General features: G+C 46.0%; 1 protein-coding gene across 4 annotated transcripts in view; it reads right to left on the bottom strand.

The window, feature by feature from the left end:
- RPS6KA5 (ribosomal protein S6 kinase A5) overlaps positions 1-13,902 on the bottom strand; it is a 187,689-nt gene that overhangs the window by 139,701 nt on the left and 34,086 nt on the right. The window contains exon 1 of one of the 4 annotated variants that reach the window (XM_062181511.1): positions 12,041-12,064. The exons of 2 other annotated variants lie outside the window; for them this stretch is intronic. The gene's annotated coding sequence lies outside the window, so the exon portion shown is untranslated. Of the gene's footprint in view, positions 1-3,783; positions 3,803-12,040; positions 12,065-13,902 lie in introns of those variants that run through there. One more of the 4 variants, XM_062181512.1, reaches the window with a different exon arrangement.

The raw sequence follows: 13,902 nt of genomic DNA, 5'->3' as shown, positions 1-13,902 counted from the left end.
GCCGGTGCTGCGCGCTGGAGCTTTAACCCGCTGCACCACAGCACCACCCCTAGTCAGCTGAATTTATATTCCACTCCCCTCCCCACCAACCTGTCACCTGCTGTTGCCTGAAAGTTGTTTTCCTTCAAAACTCACAGGTTGGGGCAGGCATTTGGCACAGTGGTTAGGACACTGCTTGGAACGCCAGCATCCCATATCCAAGTGCCTCAGTTCAGGTCCTGGCAGTGCTTCCAAGTCCAGCTTCCTGCTAGTGCACACCCTGGGAGGCAGCAGTGAAGGCCCAAGTGCTTGGGTCTCCACCACCCGCATAAGAGACCCACCACCAGGGGTCTCTGAAGCTCCTGGCTTCAGGTCATTTCAGGCATCTGGAGGATAAGTGAGTTGACAGAAGAGTCTTCTTGTCTCTCTGTCAAGTAACAAAAATAAGAAATCAATTTAAATTTTTTTTTAATTCCTGAGTTTTATATCAAATCTTCACTGTGTTGGTTCCTCAGTACCTCTTAAGGTAGAGCCTTTGGGAGATGCCATGGCCGTAGGAGCTGGACCCTTACGGAGGTGAATGGTGCCTTTGTAAAACGAGGCTGCTTCTTCCACCAGGTGAAGTCACAGCTGGAAGGAACCATCTATGAAACAGCACTCACCTCTCTGCCCTCAGAGAGCTTTGTTCCTTGACCTTGGACTTCCCAGACTCAGGAACTATAAGAAATAAGTCTCTGCTGTCTATAAATTACCCAGTCTACGCTATTTTGCTACAGTAGTTCTAGCAGACCAGGACGGCCCTGTATCTAAAATGTAAGAAACCCACGACGGCAGCGTTACTGGTAGAACGCGGAAGTGGAAAGGGGAAGCGTGAGGTTTCAACGCTGATGCTGAAGTGATGGCAGAACTTCCCAGAGGGCTGCCACACAGGCGCTCCAGACAAGGCACGACAGTGCGGCAGAGATATCAGATGCACTCCAAGCTGACAGGAGCAGGGCACTGGCTGAAGCGTTAGGAGAGAGTTCTGCAGGAAACCACAGGAAAAGAAAGCTAAGTCTTGATGATCACCGGAGTTAGGAAGCAAGAAGACACAGAGCCACAGGAGTGCTCAGCCGTGTTCTGAATGCAAGGACAGAATGTCAATGAAAAACTATCAGTGATGTCAAATCCAGCAGCAAAGTGAAAGTGGATGAAGACTGAGACACGATAATTCAGTTAGGTCAACAGTGATTTATTATTTTTGAAAGAATCTGGCAAAAGCCAGATTCCAAGAGCGTAATGAAAAAAGCAAGAATTCTCTATTTTTTCTAAACATTTAAAAGGTAGAGGAGTTATTTCTTTTACTTAAATAAAATAGCCAAAACAGAAAAAAAAATGGATTATGTGCATGATGACCTATCTTTAAACAGACAATAATGTGACTTATAAATAGGATAATGACCACAGAAATGACCCCCATTTTAAATTCTGAACAAAACCACATTGGATAAACCATAGCGACTCGTGCTTATAAGCTGGGGAGGTAGACAATTTGCCCTGATATCAAAATAACAAACTTGTTGAAAAAATCAGGGGACTGGCAAAGACCTCATGGAACCATAACGTCCCAGGTCACTCAGCGGTTAATAACACTGCAACACAGATAGCTGGCACCTTTTAAAGATGGCTGAAACTCCTAGTGTCCAAATCTGTCTGATGGGTATCTAACTGCCCACAGTAACAGTGCAAGCCCCAACCTAAAAGTAGGTAAATAAACAAAACTTAAACCTTAACCACATGGGCTATGAGGATGAAAGTGCAGGCAACTCTACTCAAGTCATGGGGATATTCTAAAAGGAATAGAGGCGTAATGGGAACAAACCATAGGAAACATTTTTCCAACTTAGAAGGAAGATGGGAGAGGCCCATAGACATGGGAACACAGGAAAGGCTGAGACATAGCAGGGATGGGTCCTAAGGAAGCAGACCCTTCAAGCAATAAAATTATGGGATCTGGCAAAAAAGGGTCTGGAGAGAAGAACTGGAGGACAGAGAGAACACAGCTGTGTACGCCAAGGTGTCGAGGGTAAGAGAATCCCAGATCAGACACGGCCTTTCTGCCGGACACTGTGGTCTCTGGAAGAAGACCAGATGGGCAGCACACTGAACCAAGAGCAGAGTGCCTGAGCTGTTGGTGTGGCCAAAGTGTGCCACAGAGCACAGAACGATGTGTAGGCTAAGTCACACTGAGAGACAGCAATCCCTGCGAGCAGAGAAGAACTTGAACTGAAATGTCTAAGGAGTGGACAACAAAACAGACTGGACAAAATAAAACCTAAAAATAACAACTCCAGACTGGACAGTACGTTTCTACCAGTGTCCAGGAGACAAACTAACTGGTCACTCCAAATATCAGGTGCACCAGGAAGGAACACCCCTGTGATGCAGATGGCTATCCTGCCCTGCTAGAATATGCAACCAACTCCTCCTTCCCTAATTCCACACTCGCCATGGTAAGGAACCACTTGAACACATTCAGTCTTTTGACTCTATGACTGTATGCACAGAACTAGGAGATGAAGAGAAAACACAAAGGGCAGAATGATCCAGCAATGACTGAATTCCATTTGTCACTATCAAGGCACATTTAGTTAACAGCCATATATACATGACACCACAGTACATCCACTGGGATGCTGTCAACGATTTTTTTTTAATCTTTCTTCCTTTCAGACAAAAAAATGAAGAATTACAAAAGCAGCATCATAAGAGTCCACTGTGAATATAACAAAGTATACAAACTTTTTAAAAAAGATTTATTTATTCATTTAAAAGTCTGAATTACACAGAGAGAGGAGGAAAGAGGCAGAGAAAGAGAGATCTACCACCCACTGGTTCACTCCCCAGTTGGCCGCAACAGCCAGAGCTGTGCTGATCTGAAGCCAGGAGCCAGGAGCTTCTTTCGAGTCTCCCACAAGGATGCAGTCCTTGGGCCTTCTTCTACTGCTTTCCCAGGCCATAGTGGAGAGCTGGATCGGAAGTGGAGCAGCCGGGACTCAAACCAGCACCCATATGGGATGCTGGCACTGCAGGTGGTGGCGGCTTTACCTGCTATGTCACAGCGCCAGCCCCAGAAAGTATAGAAACTTAAAGTGGGGTGGACACTGTGGCACAGCAGGTTAAGCCACCACTCAGGACACCCGCATCCCACCCTGGACTGCAGTTGAAGGCCCAGGTGCTCCACTTCCGACCCAGCTTCCTGCTAATGCACCTGGGAGGCAGCAGGTGATGGCTCAGGTGTTTGTGTGGCTGCCAGCACATGGGAGAACCTGATGGAGCTCCAGGCTCAGCTTCTGGCTTGGCCCAGCCCTAGCTATTGCGGGTGTTTTGGGGGTAAACCAGTAGATAGAAGACATGTCTATCTCTGCCTTTCAGGTAGATGAAAATAAACTTAAAAAAACAGAAGCTTACAGGTTGTTGCTAAACTAAAATAATTAAGCCACAGTTGACTGCAAAACCATCACCTACAGAACACCACCCATTTCTAAATGTAAACTTTGTTGATTCAAACACTTGTCCAGTTTTCAGTACCTAACAGACTTTTTTTTTTCTCTTTTGGGACATTAATCCAGCAATTAAAAAAACATTAATTTAAAAGTTCCTGTTTTCGGTAAAGAAAGGAGTTTCAGTCCTAGCCCTGTTCCCTATTCCTCAATAATTAGTTTCACTTTCCCCTTTCTGGCAGTATCTTCAACATTAAAGATCTCTAATTTCCAAGTTGTGGTATGAATAAGATCAGCACACTACACAGAGTCTTCAACTCACATGGTTTAAGACTTTTCAACTTTGTGATGGTGAGAAAGCGACAGCATTCTGTAGAAATCCGACTTTGAATTTTGAACTTGGATCTTCTCCAGGCCTGGCTCTGTGCGGTCTGATCCCCTGCGTGGTACTGGGCAGCAGCAGTGAGTGCAGCTCCTGGTCAGCTCTCGGCCATGAGGGGACACTGCTGGTGCTCTGCAGTGCACCGTGACACTGAGCCGAGACGCTCTTGGGGAGTTAGATGAGTTCAATGCATTCTGACCCGGGATGTTTTCATTTCCAATGGGTTTATCAGGACGCAGCCCCCTAGTAAGCCGAGGAGCGTCTGTGTATTGTAAATATTTTCCTCTTCTTGAAACTTTTCATGTATTACAAACTATTACAAGGAAACAAGTGCAGCAGTAACCCCACACTCCTAACAGGAGCTGCCCTCATCTCGGTGTGTCCATTCCCGGGGCCTTTCTTGTTGTGTGCACACCCCAGTTGCTAGCTCCATGTGGTCTAGTCTAAATGGACCTGGATACTACAACATCACGGCTGTGAAAGCCCAAAGCCTACCGCTGTCAAGCGGGGTTTCCTCCGGTCTGAGCATGGCTGACCTCAGAACCTTTGGAGCTACTCCACCAGCATCTCTTTTCTATTTAAAAAATTTATTTTAATTTTATGTGAAAGGCAAAGGAAAAGAAGGGGAGAGATCTTCCATCTGCAGGCTCACCCCCCAGAAGCCACAACAACCAGGGCAGGGCCAGGCTTCAGTCTGGGTCTCCCACAGGGGTAGCAGGGACCCAGTCACTTGGGCCTTCAGCTCCTGCCTCCTAGGCGTCATTAGCAGGAGGCTGTACTGGAAGTGGAGCTGAGATGTGAACCAGGCACTCCAATGTGGGACGCCGGCATCCGAAGTCTCAACTGCTATGCCAAACAGCCACCGCCACCATCTGTTTCCTATGCTGCACCAATCCAGACATAACGTGGGTCCTTGCTGGCCTTCTTCCTAAGAAAAAAACAAAAACCCAAACCATACACATGCACACAAAACTCACTCCTTAGCATGCCAGACCTCAGTGAGACTCTGGAGAAAGGCAGAAGAGGGGCACAGCAGGCCAAAATGAAGTAATGCTCTCAACAGGGACTGGAGGGGAATTACTCCCTCGCTCCACCATTCAGCCTCAGGGGAAGTGGCTCTTTCTCTCTCCTATCTCTGGCTTCACATCATTTTTCTGGCTTTTCTCTGTCCCCCTGCCCTCCATATTAGGAATAAAACCAGCAAACCCATGCTCTTGTCTCCCTTGTTTCTTCTGAGCCCGACTACCACCCACACTCACAGCACTCCTGATCCCCATGTGAACTTGAGATAAAGACAAGGCGCCAGTGCAATTCCCTCGGTACAAAGAACTCTGGCGTCCACTGCCGTGGTAATACATTTGTTTTCTCCTCGCCTATTTCATAGGTTTCTGGCGCTCACAATCCTCTACCTGTGACTCCACAGTCTACCAACTGAACCAACATCCTGAATTGTAGCCAATATTGTGCCAACACACAATGCCTGACCCCAAGCAGCATAGGACCCAAAGGAGACAAGGGAGCGAGCACTATTTAGAGATGTCTGGGATAAACAGAGAATTAGAAGTGTTTAAGAGGGCTCTCACTGCATCTGGAGGTTGGGAGAAACTGGGCAGATGGACTGCAGAGTGGGAAGAAAGCCCCACCAGTCAGAAGGAAAAAGCATCAAGACGACAGTCACGGGGCTGCAGTTACAACTCTACCTGGAATGCCTGCAGCCCTTACTGAGGCGCCTGTGTTGAGCTCCAGCTCCACTCGTAGTTCTAGCGTCCTGCTAAGGCACACCTTGGGAAACAGTAGGTGCCAGCTCAGCTCCCACCCACATGGGAGACCCAGTCCTGGCAGTTGCAGACATCTGGGGAGTGAACCAGCAGATGAGAGACATTATCTATCTATTCATCTATCTTTGTTTATCTCCCTCCCCATTTCAAATAAATAAAAATGAATAAATAAAAAAATTTTAAAGACAACATAGAACATAGCACATTTGGCAATCTGCCATTAATGTATACAGGCCAATCAGGGAAGGGGAAGGAAAACACAACAAGACACCAGGCAGAAACTAATTCTTACAAGAATTTGTTTCTGGTTTGAAAAAGTACATATTTCTAAAGGCACTGGGGAGCCAGTGGGAGGTTTTAAGCAAAGGATTAAGGTAATCAGTTCCACCCCTTAGAAAGACCAGCAGCAGTGTGGAAGACGGACTAGGAAGGACTTGAGACAGAAGGACACAGTCTGACACAAAAATCAAGACCAGAAGTGTGGATGGCTACATTGATGTGGTAAGTAAGGCAAGGGAGGAAAAAATAAGTTCCTTAGTCTCTCACTCACATCCTACCAAGCACAAGAAGAAAACACTGGAAGTTACCAAAATAATGCATTCTGAATGGCTACAGTGCAATCACTAAAGTTCACAATGGTAATCCTTGAGTGACTGTGAGGCCACCAGGTACCAACGATAAAAGTCAAGTTTAGATCAACTTTCAGGGCCAGCACTGCGGGGCAGCCAATTAAGCTGCCATCTGTGATGCCAGTATCCCATATGAGCATGGGTTTGGGTCCTGGCTGCTCTACTTCAGATCCAACTCCCTACTAATGAACCTGGGAAAGTAGCGGAAGATGGCCCAAGTACTTGGGCCCCTGCCACCCATGTCGGAGACCTGGATGGAGTTTCAGGCTCCTGGCCTCTGCCTGGCCCAGTCCCAGCTATTGCAGTCAGTTGGGGAGTAAACAAGCAATTAGGAGATCTCTTTCTCTCTCTCTCTCTCTCTCTCTCTCTCTCTCCCTCTCCCTCTCCCTCTTTCTCTCTCTCTCACCCCAACTCTACCTTGCAAAGTTAAAAAAGAAAAATAGGCCGGCGCCGCGGCTCACTAGGCTAATCCTCCGCCTTGCGGTGCCGGCACACCGGGTTCTAGTCCCGGTCGGGGCACCGATCCTGTCCCGGTTGCCCCTCTTCCAGGCCAGCTCTCTGCTGTGGCCCGGGAGTGCAGTGGAGGATGGCCCAAGTCCTTGGGTCCTGCACCCCATGGGAGACCAGGAGAAGCACCTGGCTCCTGCCATCGGAACAGCGCGGTGCGCCGGCCGCAGCGCGCTACCACGGCGGCCATTGGAGGGTGAACCAACGGCAAAAGGAAGACCTTTCTCTCTGTCTCTCTCTCTCACTGTCTACTCTGCCTGTCAAAAAAAAAAAAAAAAAAAAAAAAAAAAAAAAAAAAAAAAAAACCACAAAAAAATAAAAAAGAAAAAAAAAAAGAAAAATAAAGTCAAAATGTTGTGCATATACTGAATGCACATCAACACTCATAGCCCTGTATGCCTGAGAGCGACCCTTAATCTATGTAAAATTACACCTCAATTTAAAAAGGAAGCTAAAGAGCAAAGAACATGAGAGTTTTTAAAACATGAATATTATATAAAATAAATTTTCAAATTCAAGGAGGAGTTTCTTTGTCACTGTTTTATATTTACTTACTTATTAAATTCTTATTAGAAAAACCACATTTCTAAACAGCAATATAAAGCTTCTAAGAGTTATTCTTAAATGCATGCAGTTTTGATAAATTTTACACATCATCTAAAAACAAGTTACTCATTTTTATAGAAACATGATTTGGTTATTAATGCGTTATTCTTAAGTATTGTTTTTATGTCCTTAATAGCATGTTGCTTAGGAGCACATCACCTTTTTTTTAAGATGTACTTATTTATTTGAAAGGCAGAGTGACAAAGGAAGAGGCAGAGAGATCCATCTTCCATCTGCTGGTTCACACCCCAAATGGCCCCAACAACCAGGGCTGGCCAGCCTGAAGCCAGAAGCCTGTTACACCGTCCAGGTCTCCCAGGTGGGTGCCAGCAGCCCAAGCACTTGAGCCATCTCTACCACTGTCCAGTGTGCATTAGCAGAGGGCTGGATTGGAAGCACAGCAGCTGGGGCTGTGATGGGATGCTGGTATCACAGGCAGTGGCTTAACCCTCTGAGCCACACCACCAGCCCCCACACCATTGTTTTATATGCAGCTTTGTGCATGTGTAGATTTGGTGAACATAAACTTCATTAACTTTTTTAAAGGACATGAATTGTGGGGATCCCAAAGGAAGATGGCCAGTGGACACCAAACAATGTTACTGTAGTCAAATTATTTGAAAACTAGCAAAACATATAGCTTTATTTAAGTGAACAGTATATTTGAATACTTAATTTCCTGGCCATGTCTTATCACTGAACACACACAAAAATGTGAAGAAAAAGATAATTTAGGGAGCAATATAGTAAAGCAAAAGGATTCTGTAAAGGTTTTTAAAAAGACTTATATTCTAAAGCAAGCTACCTTAGTTTCAGTTTATAAATCATTAACCCTAAGACACAAAGGCTGAAGACAGCCCTCCCTAGGACCCGAATCTAGACAGGTAAGAGCAGATCTGCCCCACGTAGACGCCACACTGCACTGCTTATTCTGCAGCTAAGGCGTTTCCCCTGCTGACAAATACAAGTCAGACTTAGTATTTTGAGAAGCAAAAACCCAGTAACTTCCAAACAATCAGAGAAGACTTAAGTCATTACAACTAGGCAAACTGTCCAGTTTCCAAAGCGCTACCAAAATCATTTTTACGTTTTTTGGTATATTTTGAAGTACACTTTTCATGTAAGATATAAAATAGTTTTTAACAGTCCAGAGCAGCAATCCCAGGGCCGGGATTTGAACTTGCTGAAGGCAATGCAGCAGCACTCTGTTCCCCCTAAGTCACAACCTGCAGTTCCACTGTCACCTCTCCACGGAATTCCACCGTGCGGAAGCACTTCACCAACACCCTTCCCCTCTCTGCTTCCCAGACTGCATGCTGCTAGCAGTGCCAATTCGGTTTCTACTGGCACACAATGTAGAGCCTCGAATCACATATCAGTGTGTATTAATTTATGCTTACAGCTATAAACTTTCATAAGGCTATTGCCAACTCAATTTCCAAGAATAATCCTACGTTTTAAAAATGTGAATTTTTAACTCCCAGTGAACTACGTAATCTAACATTGGGGGACCTGGGGACCAGGAAAGGAGACTCATCCCATCTTATCCCACCTGTCCTCTCCTACCTCAGGCTTTAAGTTTGCTTTCTCAACTACAACTGTGCTCTGACCCAGCTTCGGTGATTTTATAAGAAAAGTCGATGAGGGTTCAGGAGGCATCCAGAGGCACTGGAGAGCTTCAGCACCCCAGTGTCCCTCCTTTTCTCATTGCAAACGTGAAGTGTAGCAGCCCACTCCCCTGAAGTTAGGCAATCAGTGCTGCCAGTTTCATCACAGGGGTAACCACACAATTAAGTAGCCATATAAAAAGGCACAGATCTCTGGGGCCTCAAACACAATTCTAGTACACTGGTTAATTTCTTTAATGTATTTGTAAAACAGTTTTAAAATCCAATGTTGGAAGAATAATAGGCAATTTTCATATTATAATCTTTTTGATTAATTCATAACCAAAAAAACCTTCATTTGCAATCAGTAATTTTTAACATTCTGTCACATTTGTTTTCTCTTACATACTCAAACACACACACACACACACACTCACACTCACACATGTATAACTTTTTTTTCAGAGCTAGGGTGCCCAGATATCTGGCCAAACACTGTTCTAGGTGTTTCTGTGAGCTCTCTGGATGAGATTAATATTTAAATCACTGACCTTCAAGGAAAGCAGAGTTCCCTCTACAAAGTCAGGCACGCACAGCAGCATTCTAGCACCAAATGGAAACGGGATACACAAGAACGGCCAAGCAGGCCCTGAAGGCAAAGCTGTGTGAGGAAGTAGCTCAAATGCCCACGGTGTCGCCTTCTGCAATGCTGCCTTCCCTCTGAGACCAGCCTGCACCGAGGGCCTCAGGCAGAGTTCCTTACACTCAGCTGACACAGAAGATGAAACTCAGAAACGGGCTCACGATGGCCCCAGGCGACATGCGGGGGCTACGCCTAAGTGGACCGAAGCAGCACAACAGCCCCTGCTTGGGCCATCCCTGAAGAACACTGAGACGGGCACGGCGGGCAGAATCCGAGCAGTGCAGCTGGCTTTTCACTTTGCTTGGAAGCAGAAGAGACCAGACGTGGGATTGCACCCCAACTCACAGGCCACAGCCAGTAGTGTGGCTGGATGATCAGGGACTTGGAAGGAACACAACTAGAAAACTGGATGGCTAGAAGTCTGGGGAAGAGGTGTGGCTAAGGCTTTCTAAATAAGCACCCAAAAAATGAACACAGAAATATTTGTCTCATGTCAACGCCCATCAGAGGGTGACCTCCGCAGAGAAGGGTATTCACAGAGAAGCAGATGGGACGACCTAGTCTGGGGCCACCACTCAACCTCTTCCCCAGCCATTCCTGCCACCGCCCAACGGGTGAATGAATGAATGTGGCCGTGGTGGTTAACAATGGAGTTCTTCCATGGGCTCAGCAGCATGGACTTCGGCTTACCACAGCTGACCTGGCAACAGCTGATACCAAGTGCCCAATCTGCCAGCAGCAGACACCAACGCTGAGTCCTGATATGGCACCACTGGCCAGAGCGATAAGCCAGCCAGCGAGCGCCAGTTTGATAACAATGGACTGCTTACATCACGGAAGGGGCGATGTTTTGTTTTTGCTGTAACAGACATTTATTCAGGTACATATTTGCCTTCTCTACACACAATGCTTCTGCCAAAACTACCAGCCACGGGGTTACAGATTGCCTTATCTACTGTCATGGTACTCCACATAGCACTGCCTGAGATCAAGGAATTCACTTCCCAGGAAATGTATGGCAGTGAGCCCACGCTCCTGGAATTCACTGGTCTTAACCTGTTCTTGCTTGGTAACTTGTTCTCCACCACTCTGAAGCAGCTGGATTGACAGAATTGTGGAATGGCCTTGGGAAGACTCAATGACAGTACCAGCGAGGTGCCAATACCTTGCAGCGATGTGGCAAGGTGGTTCACCAGGAGACTGTATATGCTCTGGATGGGCATCCAATAAATGGTGCTATTTTTCTCCTACAGCCAGCGTCTACAGGTCTAGGAGTCCAGGGGACCACCCACCATCACCACAAAGTCTTTGCTTCCTAGGGTCTTTATCCTCTATCGGCACACACATCAGTTTATCAGTCAACACTGTACCATGGTGAAGATCCCTCCCTTCTCCCCAGTTATCTATCTACTAACCTACTACCTACCTACCCATCTGTCTACTAGTCTACTCAGATTGCTACATTTTCACCACCAGTTTAAAATTAATTCCTGTCCTTAACTATCTTAGTGTACAAATTGTCCCAGATTATGTCCATGGAAGTCCCTTCAAGCTGGCTTCACTGCCCTAATGTGTCTGCCCCCTTTCTTTTCTTCTGTTGAACAAGTCCTCGAGTTTTCTTGCAAGTATTCTTAATTTCTTTTAAAAGGAAATGGTAAGCCGGCGCCATGGCTCACTTGGCTAATCCTCCGCCTGCAGCGCCAGCACTCTGGATTCTAGTCCCAGTTGGGGCGCTGGGTTCTAGCCCTGGTTGCTCCTCTTCCAGTTCAGCTCTCTGCTGTGGCCCAGGAGGGCAGAGGAGGATGGCCAGAGGGCTTGGGTCCCTGCACCCAGGGAGACCGGGAGGAAGCACCTGGCTCCTGGCTTCAGATCGTCAGCGCGCCAGCCATAGCGGCCATTAGGGGAGTGAACCAATGGAAGGAAGACCTTTCTCTCTGTCTCTCTCTGTCTATAACTCTCTCTCTCTCTCACTGTCTAACTGTGCCTTTCAAAAAATAAAAAGGAAATGGTATTAGAATACAAAATCTAGATGCCAGGTATGCTTATTACTACTGGGATATTTGGCCTTCTATGCCCTCATGACCAAAGCTAGGAATGCATACTAGGTCACTATACATACATACATATATTTAAATCCGCTGTACACATCAGGCTGCACACAGACTTAAGGTTACATATGTATGTTTATGTACGTTTCAAAACACAGTAAGAGATGCATTTAGTTGGCTTATAACCATTTGTTTATAATTTTTCTCATGTAGGAAAATATGTGAATGTGAAATCATTTGACCTTAATCTTGTTTACTGGCTTAAGGCATCCCAAATGAACCAATAAACATCAGGGAACTCATTCAAACAAAAAGGAATATAATGAGTACAAAAGCAAAGATGTAACTAAATGATGAGATCCGAACACTGTAACATTACATCAGTGGAATGGTGAGTGTGCCCACCACGTCCACGTGAGCATTCAGTAACGTCCACGTCTCTAGCCAGCATAAAAGCCGAGCCTGCCCCTCCATCGCTAAACCACTTCCCATCAAGCAGCCTGCGTGCTCATCTCCCCACATCTTCCCAAGAACAGCGGAATGTCAGCAACGCAGGACACTGGGTGGCAGCTAAAGAAGAAACAGAGGTTGAGCATTTGAGGAGCCAGGGCCTCTACCCCCTTCCTATCACCTTTTCATCATGGGCACAAATGCTTGCATTTGAAATGCTTGCATGGTTTGCAGGATTTCTGAGCTCTGCTTCTGTGGGCCATACCTCGAGGACTAGATTTTTGCTGCAACAAGGTTTACATACTGCTCCTCTAGCCACAGCCGGTTCCAGCTCTGTTAAGTCAATGGATTAAGTGCTCACCATTTAAATGAAACTCATCATCTAATAGATTCTTCAGGAAGACTACTTGTACAGGGTATTCTTACAGTTCTTGCATGCCCAAGACTTTCTATACCCTTAACCTGGAAGGCAGCTGGCTAGATAAAATGCTTGGTTTGCAGTTTGCTCAAGTTTTTCTTAAAAACCATGTAGTCCCTAGATGGCCTACTCGGTATGTTGTTTTCTTGAGAATTCCAATGTGATAATTATACTGATATGTATAATTTATCTTATCTTTTTTGCCTGAAACACAGAGACTTTTTTAAAAAAATCATTCAAGTCTAATAATATTACTTAAATTACATATTAAAATCTAATAGTAATGCTAATCATAGAATTACTAGGATATTTCTCAGAGTTGATCATTATGTCATCCAATCATTGTACCATTATCAACTTTTCCCAGTACCTGGTAGGCTATTTAAAAGTGTAGAAAGACTGAAGTCTTTAATTACTCTTAATTATTTTTAAATATTTTATTCATATTATTTGAAAGTCAGAGTTACAGACAGTGAGAGGGAGAGACAGAGAGAAAAGTCTTCCTTCTGTTGGTTCACTCCCCAAATGGCCACAATGGCCAGAGCTGTGCTAATCTGAAGCCAGAAGCAAGGTGCTTCTTCCTGGTCTCCCACATGGGTGCAGGGGCCCAAGCACTTGGGCCATCTTCTACTGCTTTCCCAGGCCACAGCAGAGAGCTGGACTGGAAGTGGAGCTGCTGGGACTAGAACCGGTGCCCATATGGGATGCCAGCACTGCAGGCGGAGGATTAACCAAGTGAGCTACAATGCCAGCCCCTATTACTCTTAATTTTTAAAGGGGCTGGTGCTATGGCATAGAGGGTTAAGCTGCTGCCTGCAGTGCTGGCATACTATATGGGCACCGGTTCAAGATCCGGCTGCTCCACTTCAGATCTAGCTCTCTGCTATGGCCTGGGAAAGCAGAAGATGGCCCAAGTCCTTGGGCCCCTGCACCCATGTGGGAGACCTGGAAGAAGATTCTGGCTCCTGGCTTCTGGCTTTGGATCAGCGCAGCTCCAGCCATTGCAGCCAAAGAGGCAGTGAACCAGCGGATGGAAGATCTCTCTCTCTCTCTCATTCTCTCTCTCTCTGCCTCTATTCTCTCTGTGTAACTCTGACTTTCAAATAAATAATCTTTAAAAAATTTATTTATTTCATAGTCAAAATGACAGAAAGAGAAGGAAAGACAGAGAGAGCTCTTCCATCCACTGGTTCATTCCCCAAATAGCTGCAACACCTCGGCTGGTCCAGGTTAAAGCCAGGAGCCCAGAACTTCATCTGGATCTCCCACAGGGTGGCAGGGAGCCATTGGGCCGTCTTCTGCTGCTTTCCCAAGTGCATACGCAGAGAGCTGGACTGGGAGTGGATCAGTGGAGACTCAACTTGTGCTCTGAT

Source organism: Lepus europaeus, chromosome 22, assembly GCF_033115175.1.
Source record: "Lepus europaeus isolate LE1 chromosome 22, mLepTim1.pri, whole genome shotgun sequence".
In the NCBI taxonomy this organism is placed as follows: Eukaryota; Metazoa; Chordata; class Mammalia; order Lagomorpha; family Leporidae; genus Lepus; species Lepus europaeus.
Note: the sequence above shows the minus strand (reverse complement) of the source record. Positions and strands in the feature narration are given on the sequence as shown.